Here is a 12,060-nt window from a genome sequence, read left to right as displayed (position 1 = left end):
GTGTGCTAAAGCTCAAAGCACCAGGGGTGGAAATAAGCAGTGGCAAGTGATTTGAGAAATTGCTATGTCCTGGCTTCAGTTTACTCATTTGGTGCACAGTCTACTCCTTGAGACTGATGGAGAGTTTTGCCTAGAGGCAGTTGAGTGTTACTAGTTTTGAGAGACTCAGCCACAACTTCAAGTGAAAGGCTTGTTAGTCATCTTTCCTTCTATCTCATGTATCATTACGGTAATAAACCTCTCACAGCTGCCGTTCAGGATGCTGGGAAGTTAGGCTCCCTCAGTTTGAGCCTTCACTATCTCTGTGTGTTCCCCATGCTTTGCTTGTATTTGTGCTGGTTAGGACTCTGACTGAAGTGAATCTCCTACAGCACTTGGAGAAGATACAAAGAAATCGTATCTTTCTTAGCTGGAGTGACTCCTGAGTTTTGGCAGTACTAAGGCAGTCTTCCGTCAGTACTGAAGCTGCTAATATAATGAGTTACTCCACACAGAGCACCATCTTTTGCATGTAAACATATGTGTACAGTCCCTTTCTGAATCCTAATGACTAGGTGGATCTAAAGATAAAGGTGATTAAAAAAATTCATCAGTCATGAACTGACATCCTTCTTTACATCAAAGAATTAGGTCCATATTTCTGTAACATCATGAAACCTTAGCACAACCCATTACTGTAGAACTGGTGATGCTGATGGTTTTTCTTATTATAAACAGGGAACAAGAATTCTTATAAAGACCTGATCTTAAGATGGCCTGAACATCTCATGAATCCTTTCCTGGAAAGAGCTCAGTACATTTCTGAATAAGCTGGTTAAAAGAACAGTGTACTATGAAGACAAGGGTCTGGATGAATTTTCTCAGATACAGCCATAACCACATCCTGAGTTAGGGCACCATGTTTGCAGTCATCTTATCAAGCAGCCCGTGCTATTATCACCCTATCAGTAACAGCAAGGCACGAGTGTTGAAGGAGAGATAAGGAGAAAGGAAAATTCTCTGAGCAGCCATCTGGGAAGACAAATATTCAGTCCCCATAGTTGGGTGTTCTCTCTGTGTAGGAGGGTTCCCACATCCTAATGTCCCATAATAACCAAACAATTTTAATCAGGAACTGTTTTGGGGGAATTTGTGCTTTATTCCTGTTCACCATGCTGTTGGGAGAACAGTTTGACCAGGGTGGGTATTGCAGGCCTGCTGGTTGTTAATCCGATTATTTTTGTGTATCTCATTGCAAGATACCCCCAAGAAGAAGAGAAGGGGTGGGCATGAGTCTCACCCCAGTGGCACTTGCTCCCCTTGGGAACACACCTAAAGAGAACTATAAGGTTGGCAGGTTCAAGGCTGTAAGAGTAGCAGCATGGGAACAATAGTACTGAGAACAACTGACAACAGAGGAAACAACCATCCCAGAAGTGGGAAACATTCCTGTGGCATTTTAGAAGACAGGATACAAAGCTGTAAGTGAAAGGCAGGCTGTGGAATGGCAGCCAGAAGGCCCTGAGGATGACATGGGCTAAGGCACCTACAGCACTGCCACAATGAGGGGGCTGGCAGTCCAGAATGAGGCCCACAGTATCAAGGGTCTGAGCAGGACATAGCTAAAAGAGACCAAAATGTGAAGAAGTCAATCCTGAAAATGCCGTCTTTGACTTAGGTATTTCTCTGAAAGCTCAGATCAGGTGTCAGCTTGGGACATGCAGCTGTGTGTCTGCAGAACTCTGATGATCCACAGTTCACCCCATAGACCTCCATACAGACAAGCCAGGAACTGTCTGGGGCAGGCCATGACTTCCTACCCACACATCCATGTCTTCTTCCCATGAAATCCAAAGAGTGGAAGAGAATGGAAAGTTACAACACACCTTGGTGTCCCCATGGCACAGTCAGGATATGGCAAGGGCAATCATCCAGGCTGGGGATTTGCAGAGCACTCCCATACATCACCATAATCCTCCCATTGGCTGGAGATTACTAGGTAGCTTGTTTGTTGTTTGTTTTTTTTTTTCTTCCTGAGTATACCTGAAACAGGTAATTCCTTCTTTTTGTATAAAAAACCTGCTAATTCAAGAACTTGCCTAGAAATGTCAAGACTGTGTTTCAGCCTCAGAGATTTCAGTGCCTCTGTTTCCCTTTCCACTTGAGCATCTTCACAGGTTTCCTGAAAGTGAATGAGAGAAGGAAATGTTCTGTACATCCACATCCCTAATTGTAGCTGGTCTATTGTCTGTCTTGGTCTTTCTTTGTGCAGGGTTCTGCTCCAACAGAAAGGATAAGAAAGATTCTGCCTTGTTGTTGGGTTGCTCCCAAAGTTGGCAGCTTTGGACTTTCCATTATAGTCTTCACTCTTCAGTTGTAAATTTTTCTAGACAAAACTCAGATTTTTTGTGATGTGTCTATAAATCAGCTAGAATACCACTGCCAAGCACCTTGTTATTATCTTGTTACTGTCATTAATTATCTAATTCAAGCCATTTATGTTATATGTTAATGATAAACCTCAGCCTGATTTCTGAGGAAAACAGAAAATTGGCTTAGTTTTGCTAGCTCTGGTCTCATGTAAGCCTCATGTCACTCTCATTATAATGGGATTTTCATGACTTAATCCATTATTTACTGCAAGGAGAATCTGAAATGCACAGAACATATTTACACTGTGAAAAGGCTACTTGAGTGCTGGTCTTTGAACCAGTGGTTTTGTACAAGGAATTGCTTTACAAGTCTGTCTTGTGTCTACTTTTAAAAATAATACTATTTAAAATAGATATTTAAAGGATGAGTAACAAGTCTTGGCTTTGCAAATGCAGACATTAGATCACAGTGACCCTCTGCCTCCTGGGAACAACTTCCCTCTCACTTCTGAGCCATCAGATAATGTGTGTTGAGTAAAGCAAAGTTAGGTCAGAGAGCTACTCACATAGACTGCTAATTGGTGAACTCCTCATTTAGTGTTTTAAGAGATCTGACACCATGTAATGTTTCAGCCTTACTCCCCAGAGGCCTCCTTGATCCTGTTGAGCTTGCTTTTTATTATTTTTCATTTCAAATAGCAATGTTTTCTCCACATAAGTCTTAGTAGCCATAAGCCAAGGTGTTTTGTCTGTTTCATTCAGAACATGGTACCTTGAGAAGCTCTGTGTTTTCCCATCTCTGTGATGGGTTCAGTGGTGACTCAGACTGACATGCAAGGAACAGTCAGCGCCGCTCCCCGCAGTGTCTGGCCATTCAGAGAACTCCCTCACCACCCATATGTCTTTGTGGTTTGAGAGGTCTGACAAGTCTGCCATCAAAAGTGGAAAGTTCGGGGAAGCCCAACTCTGTTTTGACATCAGCCGTTGGTTTAAAATGCCAAAGCACAGAGATAGCAAACCCACAAAGACAGAGGAACTGCAACGCAACTGTTGTCAAGGTAAATCAAAAGCATGGGGTTTGCAGGCTTGGTTTGTCCTTACAGTCTGTCACAATGTATTTTCATGAAGATGCCAGAGGGGAAATGGCACAAGAGTTCCCTTCTTTGTGTGTACCCAGTGAATGGGCCACCCAGAGCCATGTCTCTTGCTCTCAGGAGGAGATGAGTCTATTGTGCCCAAGAGAGATGGAAGGAGCAGGAACAATGTCAAGCTCTCTGTCAAGCGGGTCCTCCAGGGACAGATGAGCAGGCTTGAAGTCTTTTAACAGTCTTAATGAACACGCTTCCTCACAGCTACTGTGCCCTCCTGCCACCTGGCATCCATGGTTAAATCTGTGGATGTTTGATATGCTCAGAACTGATCAGCAAGAGTTATACAGTCTCATTTCTCCAAAGAAAGCAAAAAGTCCCTTATCTTCAAGGCATCACATAGTTTCTAGTGCCTCACTACTTGAATATCAACTCAGAAGTATTTTTGGTCAGGTACTTAGTGGCCCTGAACTTCACAGCCATAGTAAGTGTTATGAAGCACCACGGCTGTTCATGTTTGGGAAGAAGCAGATGCCTGGAGTTGAAACACACCATTTGAGGCAGTCCTTTGAAACACAGTGGAAAGGCAGTCAGCTGTTGTCCTTATATAAAAGGAATAGGAAAGAACACACTAAATTATATCTGGTCTTTGCCTTCAAATCCAGCCATTCATGATGCCTTCTTTTTATTCAAAATGCAGCATGCCTTTAGCTCTTGCTATCTGCTCTGTTTCTTCAAGGAAAATCTGCTTAATTTTACCTCCCTTAAAAATTAACATCATAAAGAGGAATGCACTTTGCTGTACTGGGTTGCAGTACACCAGGAGACAAAATGACCCCCAAGTCTATATCCTTGACCAAATTTGCAGTATCTTGGCATGGATGTATTTATAACCTCGAAAAGGTATCCACACTGAGTGATAAGTGGGCTGGAGCAGCAGTGCCAGAAAGCCATCTCTCTGTGCTGAAGGGTTATCTCTCTTCAGGGAGCTGGTACTGTGCAGCTTGTCATGTGAGAACATTGATAACTGCACAGTGTTATATCTCAAGCCATTGCTTGTACTTGTATTTGGTATCCTAAAGCTGCTTCCCCTTCCTAAAGAGGAAGAAGGCATGACTTCTCTCCAGCCATGGAAATCCCACCAGGTACAGTCCCAGGTGTGCTGAATGCCTGGATGTCCCCATCTGGCCCACAGGTCTGTTGAAGGTTTTAAAGGGGCTGGAGCTTAGTGGTATTTGGGACAGGACCCACAGCGTGGTGTAGACTGGCAAATTATAACCACACCTGTTTGGCTGAGGATGACATGAAGTGAAGCATGGAAGCAGGAGAAAGAGGAAAGCAAATGCCAATGTGGAAATAGCCCTTCACCACCTCCTTCCTCACCCAAATTACAACACCAAGGGGATTTCTGGTAGAAAACAAACCACCTTCAGTGAGAAGGCTGAAAATATAAATTGAAGCAGGGAGGAATGGGGAAAACCAGGCACAGTCATAGTCAGATGTAGGCCAGCATATAGAGGTGTTTCTCAAGCTGCTGCCCAGGCAGGACACAGTGGTCAGGAACAAGAGAACCAGGCTAAGATTTCAAGATGGATTTGAATCTCAGCCAAGTTTTTGTGGCAGAGACGATGGAGACATCATTCTCCAAGTGAACTAGAGAGAACTGAGTTACTTGTATATGATCATGCCAATTCTCCTGGACGGGACAAGAACACCCCCACTGCCTGCTTTACTGCAGGATGATGAAACCCAGCAGTAAAGAGGTGCTAAAATGCTCCACACCAGCCTCTGTGGAAGTGAACTGGTTTTTGGTGCAGTAAAATGCAATCAGATGTTAATCCAAATGGAACTTGGGTTTCTTTTTGTAGAGCCTGATCTCATACTGCTTAATATAAAAAAGGGAGATAAAGAAAAAAGAAAAAGAAATAGCGTTTGATTTTCTGATTAAACTGAGCTCAATTTGTTTTGAAAGAAAATTTTGTCTCTACAACAATGACTCATAAGCTGCAAGCCAAGGAGAAAAGAAAAATTAATCACAAGGGAAGGGAAACACAGAAACAAAACCAAAAAAACCCCAGAAGTTCTTCAGCTCTATGGGGCTGAAGGAATGAGTGTGTATCTTGTGATACACTTGGCTTTATGCTAGTGGTTTTCCTCCTGCATTTTAATCTCAGTAAAATTAGAGGTTGGAATGTGGGGGATGTGATCTCAGCTTTTGATTCTCCACAACTTCCTCTGAGGCATAGGATGAATTTTCAAATCTCTCTGGGTCTCACCTGTAAAACAGTAATAACATTCTTTGTCTATTTAAATTATTTGTTCTTCCTATGAGTTTCTACTAGGCTTAGAGTAACAGGGCCCTAATGTATCATTAGAATCTCCAGCTGCCACTGTGCTATGAATAATAATGTTTATTAATCATAATGAACATGTCAGTGCTGTCAGAGCATGTGCATGGAGCAAATAGAGCAGTGTCTGACAATCACATCCTGCCATGTAAGGCTTGGGGTGGAAAATAAGACTTATTTTGTAGGCAATATAAAACCCATGGATGGCCAAATTCTTCCTGCAGGCGATGCTGAAAGAAAAGAGAAAAGATCATGTTTGTTCTTAAAAATAATGCAAGAATATCATGGTGTCCATCTCTAAAGTGCCAAGAGAGCTCCCCACATTTCCAGACTGCAGTAGTGAGAGATCCAAGTAGGATGTCTCCAATTCAAAATATATATAACAGAAAACTCTAGCTTATATATTGAAATTATCTAAATCTATTCCTTAAATCTTCCCCCCACTTGCTATTCTTCTCTTCCTTCTTTATCCATATCTCTGTTTTGGTGGAGAGGCAATGAAGAGCAGAGTTTGAGTTATTCTATCCGATGATCTCGGTTACTGGTCCCTCCACCTGTGTGCCAGCAAGAGACAGACCAGGTCGTATTTCTGACTCACCATACTGAGAGAAGGTGGGATGGCAGCCTACCTAGGAGAACCTCATATTTTGCATGCTCAAGAAGCTGATCTTATGGTAAGGCACAACTCAAAGTGGGTCAGGTTATCCCAAATTAGACCTTACTTGCCAGAGTGGTGTAAAAACCAGAGATCATTCCAAAACCAGCTGGGGTAGGATCCACCCTTGCCCAGATGAAATCATTGCTGCTGCTTGCAGCAGGGAGGTCAGCTCAGATTTTGGATTATTTATATTAAACCAAGATATGTAAAGCCTTTGATGCTCCTGGAGTTACTTGAGAATCCAGCTGGTGTAAAGGAGGCTAGAACCTGCTTCTAGGTCCTTCGGTTGCATCTTATTGCTTGATCTATGCTGGAGATACTTGCTGCAGGGTTAGTCATCCTTGTGTCCTGAAGAGACCTCACAGCACTTTCTATTACTCAGATGTACCTGCTGGGAGGAATTGTCTGGTGAGCTACAGGACTGGAACAAAAAAGAAGGAAATTCTGTATATTGAGAAAGAATCCAGCCAACAAAAACTCTGTAAAAATGGTGTGCTGCGCAATGGGGAAACAGTCTCTGTCCTTGCTAGGTTGCCTGTGGGTAATAACAGTGGCTGATTTATTCTCCCCTGGAGCACTCCTGGTCCCTTGCTCTGGAGTAATCCATCCCTGGCCACTCCTGCCAGCCCCACCATCTGGGAGCCAAACAGGCCACTGCCACCCTGCATCTACCAACATCAACCTTTGACTTTCAGTGACAGCATCTTCTCAACACTGCAGCCCAAGGAAGGCATCACTGGTCTGAACTGAAGAGCATAATTTTCCATTTTCATATTAAATTTAAGTATGAATTGTCTGTTATTTTAAATGCTGAAAGGTGCTGGGCACTCAAAACCCATTAAAAAACTGTAGGATCTGAAGACCCAGCTCTCTTCTGTTCTTTCACAAAGAATTTCAGAGGTGTCCCAGTATGTGAACTCAGTCAACATGTCACATGTGACTGCCTTTGTAATTTTCTCATTGTGGCACTGCCAATACCTTTGTGCTTTTCAATCACTCTCTGTTTGTTTTGAAACGAAACAAACATTATTTGCAAAGGGTGTCTGCTTAAAGCAATTCTCTGAACTGTTCACACTGTGGGTCTCACCCATGCCAGAAAAATGTGTGTCTCCATGAAAAACCAACTATGCACTCTACATTTGTAAACTTCTCCCATGCTCAGCCTGTGGCCCAACTCCTCTGTTACGCCAGAGGACAATGATGATGCATTCACTGCTGTGTTCCTAATGCTGACAGACAGCAACAATCACAATGAAACAAGAATAGCACTTTTACTTAACCCATGTCCTTGCAGAGAACAGTCTCTGGAATTTCTAGCTGTGGCCACATCATGCCAGGCTCTTGGTACACCTCACTAATTTTCTAGCACCAGCATTTATGCAAGGCAGGAAATACTGTTTGGTGCAGGCAGGAGAACAGCAGGAAAAACAAAGCCTTGCCCTAAACCACCATTCCCAGTCAGTGGTGGAAACTAACAAATGACGGGAGATTCCCAGTCCCTTGTTTCAGCCACGAGGCAAATCCTGTTTTTGCAGAGACATCAGCAGCTCACTAACACCTATTGACTGTACCATCCAATTTGTTTTTACAACCTTTGTGGCACTATGGTTAGCCAAGGAATCCAGAGTGAACAATCACTTTCATTTGAACAATTTTTCAGCTGTGGATATTAAAGACACAGGTGAATAGAAATAACTCCACATGGAGCATCTGTCATTTTTCCACCTTTTTCATTGTCTTTGGTGTGGGAGCTGCACCACTGTGCCCTCCATGTCACTACATCATCTAATAGATTGTTTAAAGGGTTACTGAAATGTGCATACTAAAGAATGAAAACATGTCAGCTTATGTTCTATTCAGACTGAGAGCACGAATGTTTACCCTGCACTGCCCAGGACCAAAGCCATGGTGCCACCCAAACCCCCGCTGATCCTGAGATGTCACCCCTGATGTGACATACCAGTTTGGAGATGCTATTTCCCAAATGGATATGTCAAAAGGGTGGCACTCGTTCAAAAATCAGCCCCCTGCTTTTGTTGACTGTATGAGATAGGTGTGGATGTGTTTAGAAGCTGGTCAGATCCTTCACAGCAGGCTGTAAAACAGAAAATCTGGAGTACGGAGGAAACAATTTAGAAAGAATTGAAGAGGACTGAGATGGGGAGAAGGGCCCTCCCAGCTGTGCCAATATGGTATCATCATGAGATGAACTCTCTTTTTACAGCAGCCTTATGAGAATTAGCTCTGGAACAGCATCATCTATTCTCAATCCTTTCCAACCTGGCTTAGCTGCCATTTGGCTCCTGCTGTCTCCATGCAAAGGGCACCTGGGAGCCAGGCAGATGGAGTGGGAGCACTAACACTGGCACCTCCCTACAGACCATGCTATAGGGGCAGTCAAGGCCTGACAGCACATGCAGCAGCCTTGCAGCAACACGGGGCTCTTCCTCTCAGTTCTTCACCACCATGTACCAAGAAAACACCAGACATTCCTGACACCTTTCTAAATAGCATGGAGGGAAGGTCTGTTCCTAAAGCATTTCCAGATCCCAGCTTTCCAACCAAATTAATAATAAGCATGAAGCATTGGGTTAGCCCCACTCCTCTTGGAAGCATCACTCACTTGGCCAGCAGAATGGGAGGACACAATAAGATATATTATGGATGATCTGTGTGACAATATCAAGTGTTTCTTTTTTCTTTTTCTTTTTCTTTTTCTTTTTCTTTTCAGTTTGGTGCTGGATGAGATTGCTTCTGGGATGCTTCTGTAGCTTTTGGCTCTGGCTAAATAGCAAGAGAGCTCCCAATAGCAGGAGTCATATGACATGCTCTTGTGCACTTGTGAATGGAAAATCATATGTCTTCACAAGTCACAGGAATATAAAGACCAGATGTGATGTTCTGAGCTCCCACATATTCACATGAGAATGGGCCAAGGCTAGCAAAGAAATATGAAAGGAGAATTATCTGCACTATGTGTTTTACTTTGCTTTAATACTGAATGTAAGTGGAGAAGGGAAAAAATATAAATAAAAGAGAATGTCAAGAATAATGAAAAAAATGTGTGTTCCAGGCTTAGAAAATTTTTTTTGACACCAGCTTTCACATTTTTTTATTATCACCCCTTTGGGCAAAGTCATTCAAAAGAACAAACAGAAAATCATACCTCAGACTAAGATATAGAACCTACCTCTCTTAGCAGACTGGATGTGACAGCAGAAATAAGACCCCAGGATCCAAGTATGGTGGAAAATAAAAATGTTATTTTAAATTATTTTAGTAAGTGAGGAAGTGAGGGGTGAACCCTCTGTTATTACAAAGGTGATTACCTTACTATTACCTCACCCTAATTTTTCCCCAGTTTTAATACAGGCAGACTGAACCACTACCTCCTGAGTGTGATAAGCATCCGCCAGGATTTGCTCCAGGACTTACTAGGGCTATCTCTAAAGACCTGATTTGCCCTTGAGTGTGTCTGTCCTCTTTGGATGCTGGAGAGCCACCCACAGTTGGTGCAGAGGGTGCTCATGTGTTTGGAGCTACGTGTGCTACTTCTCACCTTCACATGGAGTACCTACCTACCAACCACACCACACTACAGCTAGCAAGGATTAGTTGGACTTCCCTTTGTAGCAGTCCTTTGCAGACAACAGGGTGCACAGCTGGCCTTCCTTGCTCTTGTCCATTCATTCTTTCTGTTTTACAGGGCTTTTATTTTTTTCAGCCTTCTCCAGTATATCACTGTCATGGAAGTTGTTTTACTCACCTTTGATTTGTAATATATGAACACACATACAACCAAGACCTTTGGACCATTAAATTAGCATTCCTCTGCCCTATAGGGCTCCTTCTTTTCTCTTGGGATTTGCTTTCTGAATACTTTTGAAGCTATGACTCTGGCCTATATGAATTAAGGTTGCTCCCATGTATTTTACAGAGAGAAAATATTAAGGGACATAAACATCGAATAGTTTGGGTTGGAAGGGACCTCAAAGATCATCTAGTTCCAACTCACCTAAACATGTGCAGAGACATCTTCCACTAGACCAGGTTGCTCAAAGCCCCATCCAACCTGACCTTGATCACTGCCAAGGATGAAGTATCAACAGCTTCTTTGCACAACCTGGACCAGTGCCTCACCACTCTCACAGAAAAGAATTTCTTACTATCTTATATCTTAATATCTAATCTGGATCTACCCTCTTGCAGTTTAAAGCTATTCCCTCTTGTCCCATGCCTTTATTAAAAGGTCCCTCTCCAGCCCTTTTTTAGCCCCTTTACAGACTGGAAGATGCTCTAAGGTGTCCCTGGAGCCTTCACTTGTCCAGGCCGTGCAACCCCAACTCTCTCAGCCTGTCTTCATACAAGAGGAGCTCAAGCCCACTGATTATCCTCATGACCCTCATCTGAAGTCATTGCAACTGGTCCATGTCCTTCTTGTGCTGAGAGACCCAGAGCTGGATGCAGATACCATGTCATGAGGCCATCACCTCATGAGGTCCCATCACCTATTAAATTTGACAAAAATGTGCTCCAGTGGCTGCTGAGCTGGCTTGTCTCTTGGAATAGCTGTTTCCACATCCTATTCAAGCTTTCCTCATGACCTTTACTGAGCTATTTAGGACCTGATCCTCCAGGCTTTTAAAACTTTGGAAGGCCTGGGGCATACGATGTGTCTATCTTGCAGAAATACCAGCTGGATATGCAGCCTGGTATTCAGCAGGGATTGGTTTATCTTGCTGCAGATAAATAAGGGAAATTGTGGACTATGGTTTATGATTACTTTAAACCAGAGATTTCTGTTGTATCTCTACAAAACTGCTGCCACTTTTTAATTGTAGTGAAGATACACACATAGTGCTGCTGCAGATAATGCCAAGGGACACATGGACTGAAAACTGAGATACAATGAGGGGATTAACAGAAATTAGCACCAACCAAACAGGGAAAAAAATCCTCCCTGTCTGAAAATAAGATATTGCTACAAATAAGAAATTGCTACAAATCTTATTATCACCACAAAGCAAATTGGCACTCATTTGGCATAAAGAGCACTGGGGACTCTTTATGGGGTCAAATAAATAGAGTACAGGGTCAAATACTAAACATCAACACTGCAAAAGCTCTGGAGTGGTCTTGGCCAGAACTATGGCCCAGGGTAACCAGCAGTCTCCTCAGGAAAGGCTCAGGAGTTAGCCTGGACTAGGGACTAATAGTAATAGGAAGCAAGGAAGTTTGAAAACTTGTTTGGGAAGCGAAATGAAAAGTAGGAAGATGTCTAGATGATGCCAGCTGGCCCCAGGACCCATGGGTGGGCACTGGCACCCGTTCCTCAGCACAGGTGTAGCCAGGAGAGGCCAACAGACCCCACAGCCATCAGTGACTTGGCCCTGCTCTGGGCTGTAATTTTTTTATGCCCTAAAGAGTGGCTGGCAATTCCACAGAGTCAACAGGTTTCTGCTCCACCGAATATCTGTTAAGGTGTAAAGGAGATGTATCTGGGCCAAGGATGGAGGGTGAGATACAGAAGGATATCACAAAGCTCTGAATGCTCAGCCTAAGTGTAGGCATATTTCAGGTGAATAAAAAGTGGTGGGCAAAAGCATGTAAACACA

At 43.2% G+C, this 12,060-nt stretch overlaps 1 long non-coding RNA gene across 4 annotated transcripts in view; it reads left to right on the top strand.

Annotated features, from left to right (window-relative positions):
• LOC107201074 overlaps positions 1–9,486 on the top strand; it is a 30,894-nt gene extending 21,408 nt beyond the window's left edge. For all 4 annotated transcript variants that reach the window (XR_004496249.1, XR_004496246.1, XR_004496247.1 and 1 more), the window contains one exon: positions 9,177–9,486. This is a non-coding gene — a long non-coding RNA (uncharacterized LOC107201074). The remainder of the gene's footprint in view (positions 1–9,176) is intronic.
• The last annotated feature ends 2,574 nt before the right edge of the window (positions 9,487–12,060 follow it).

The sequence above is a fragment of the Parus major genome, chromosome 2, assembly GCF_001522545.3.
Source record: "Parus major isolate Abel chromosome 2, Parus_major1.1, whole genome shotgun sequence".
NCBI classification, from domain to species: Eukaryota; Metazoa; Chordata; class Aves; order Passeriformes; family Paridae; genus Parus; species Parus major.
This window is presented reverse-complemented; position numbering and strand designations above follow the sequence as displayed.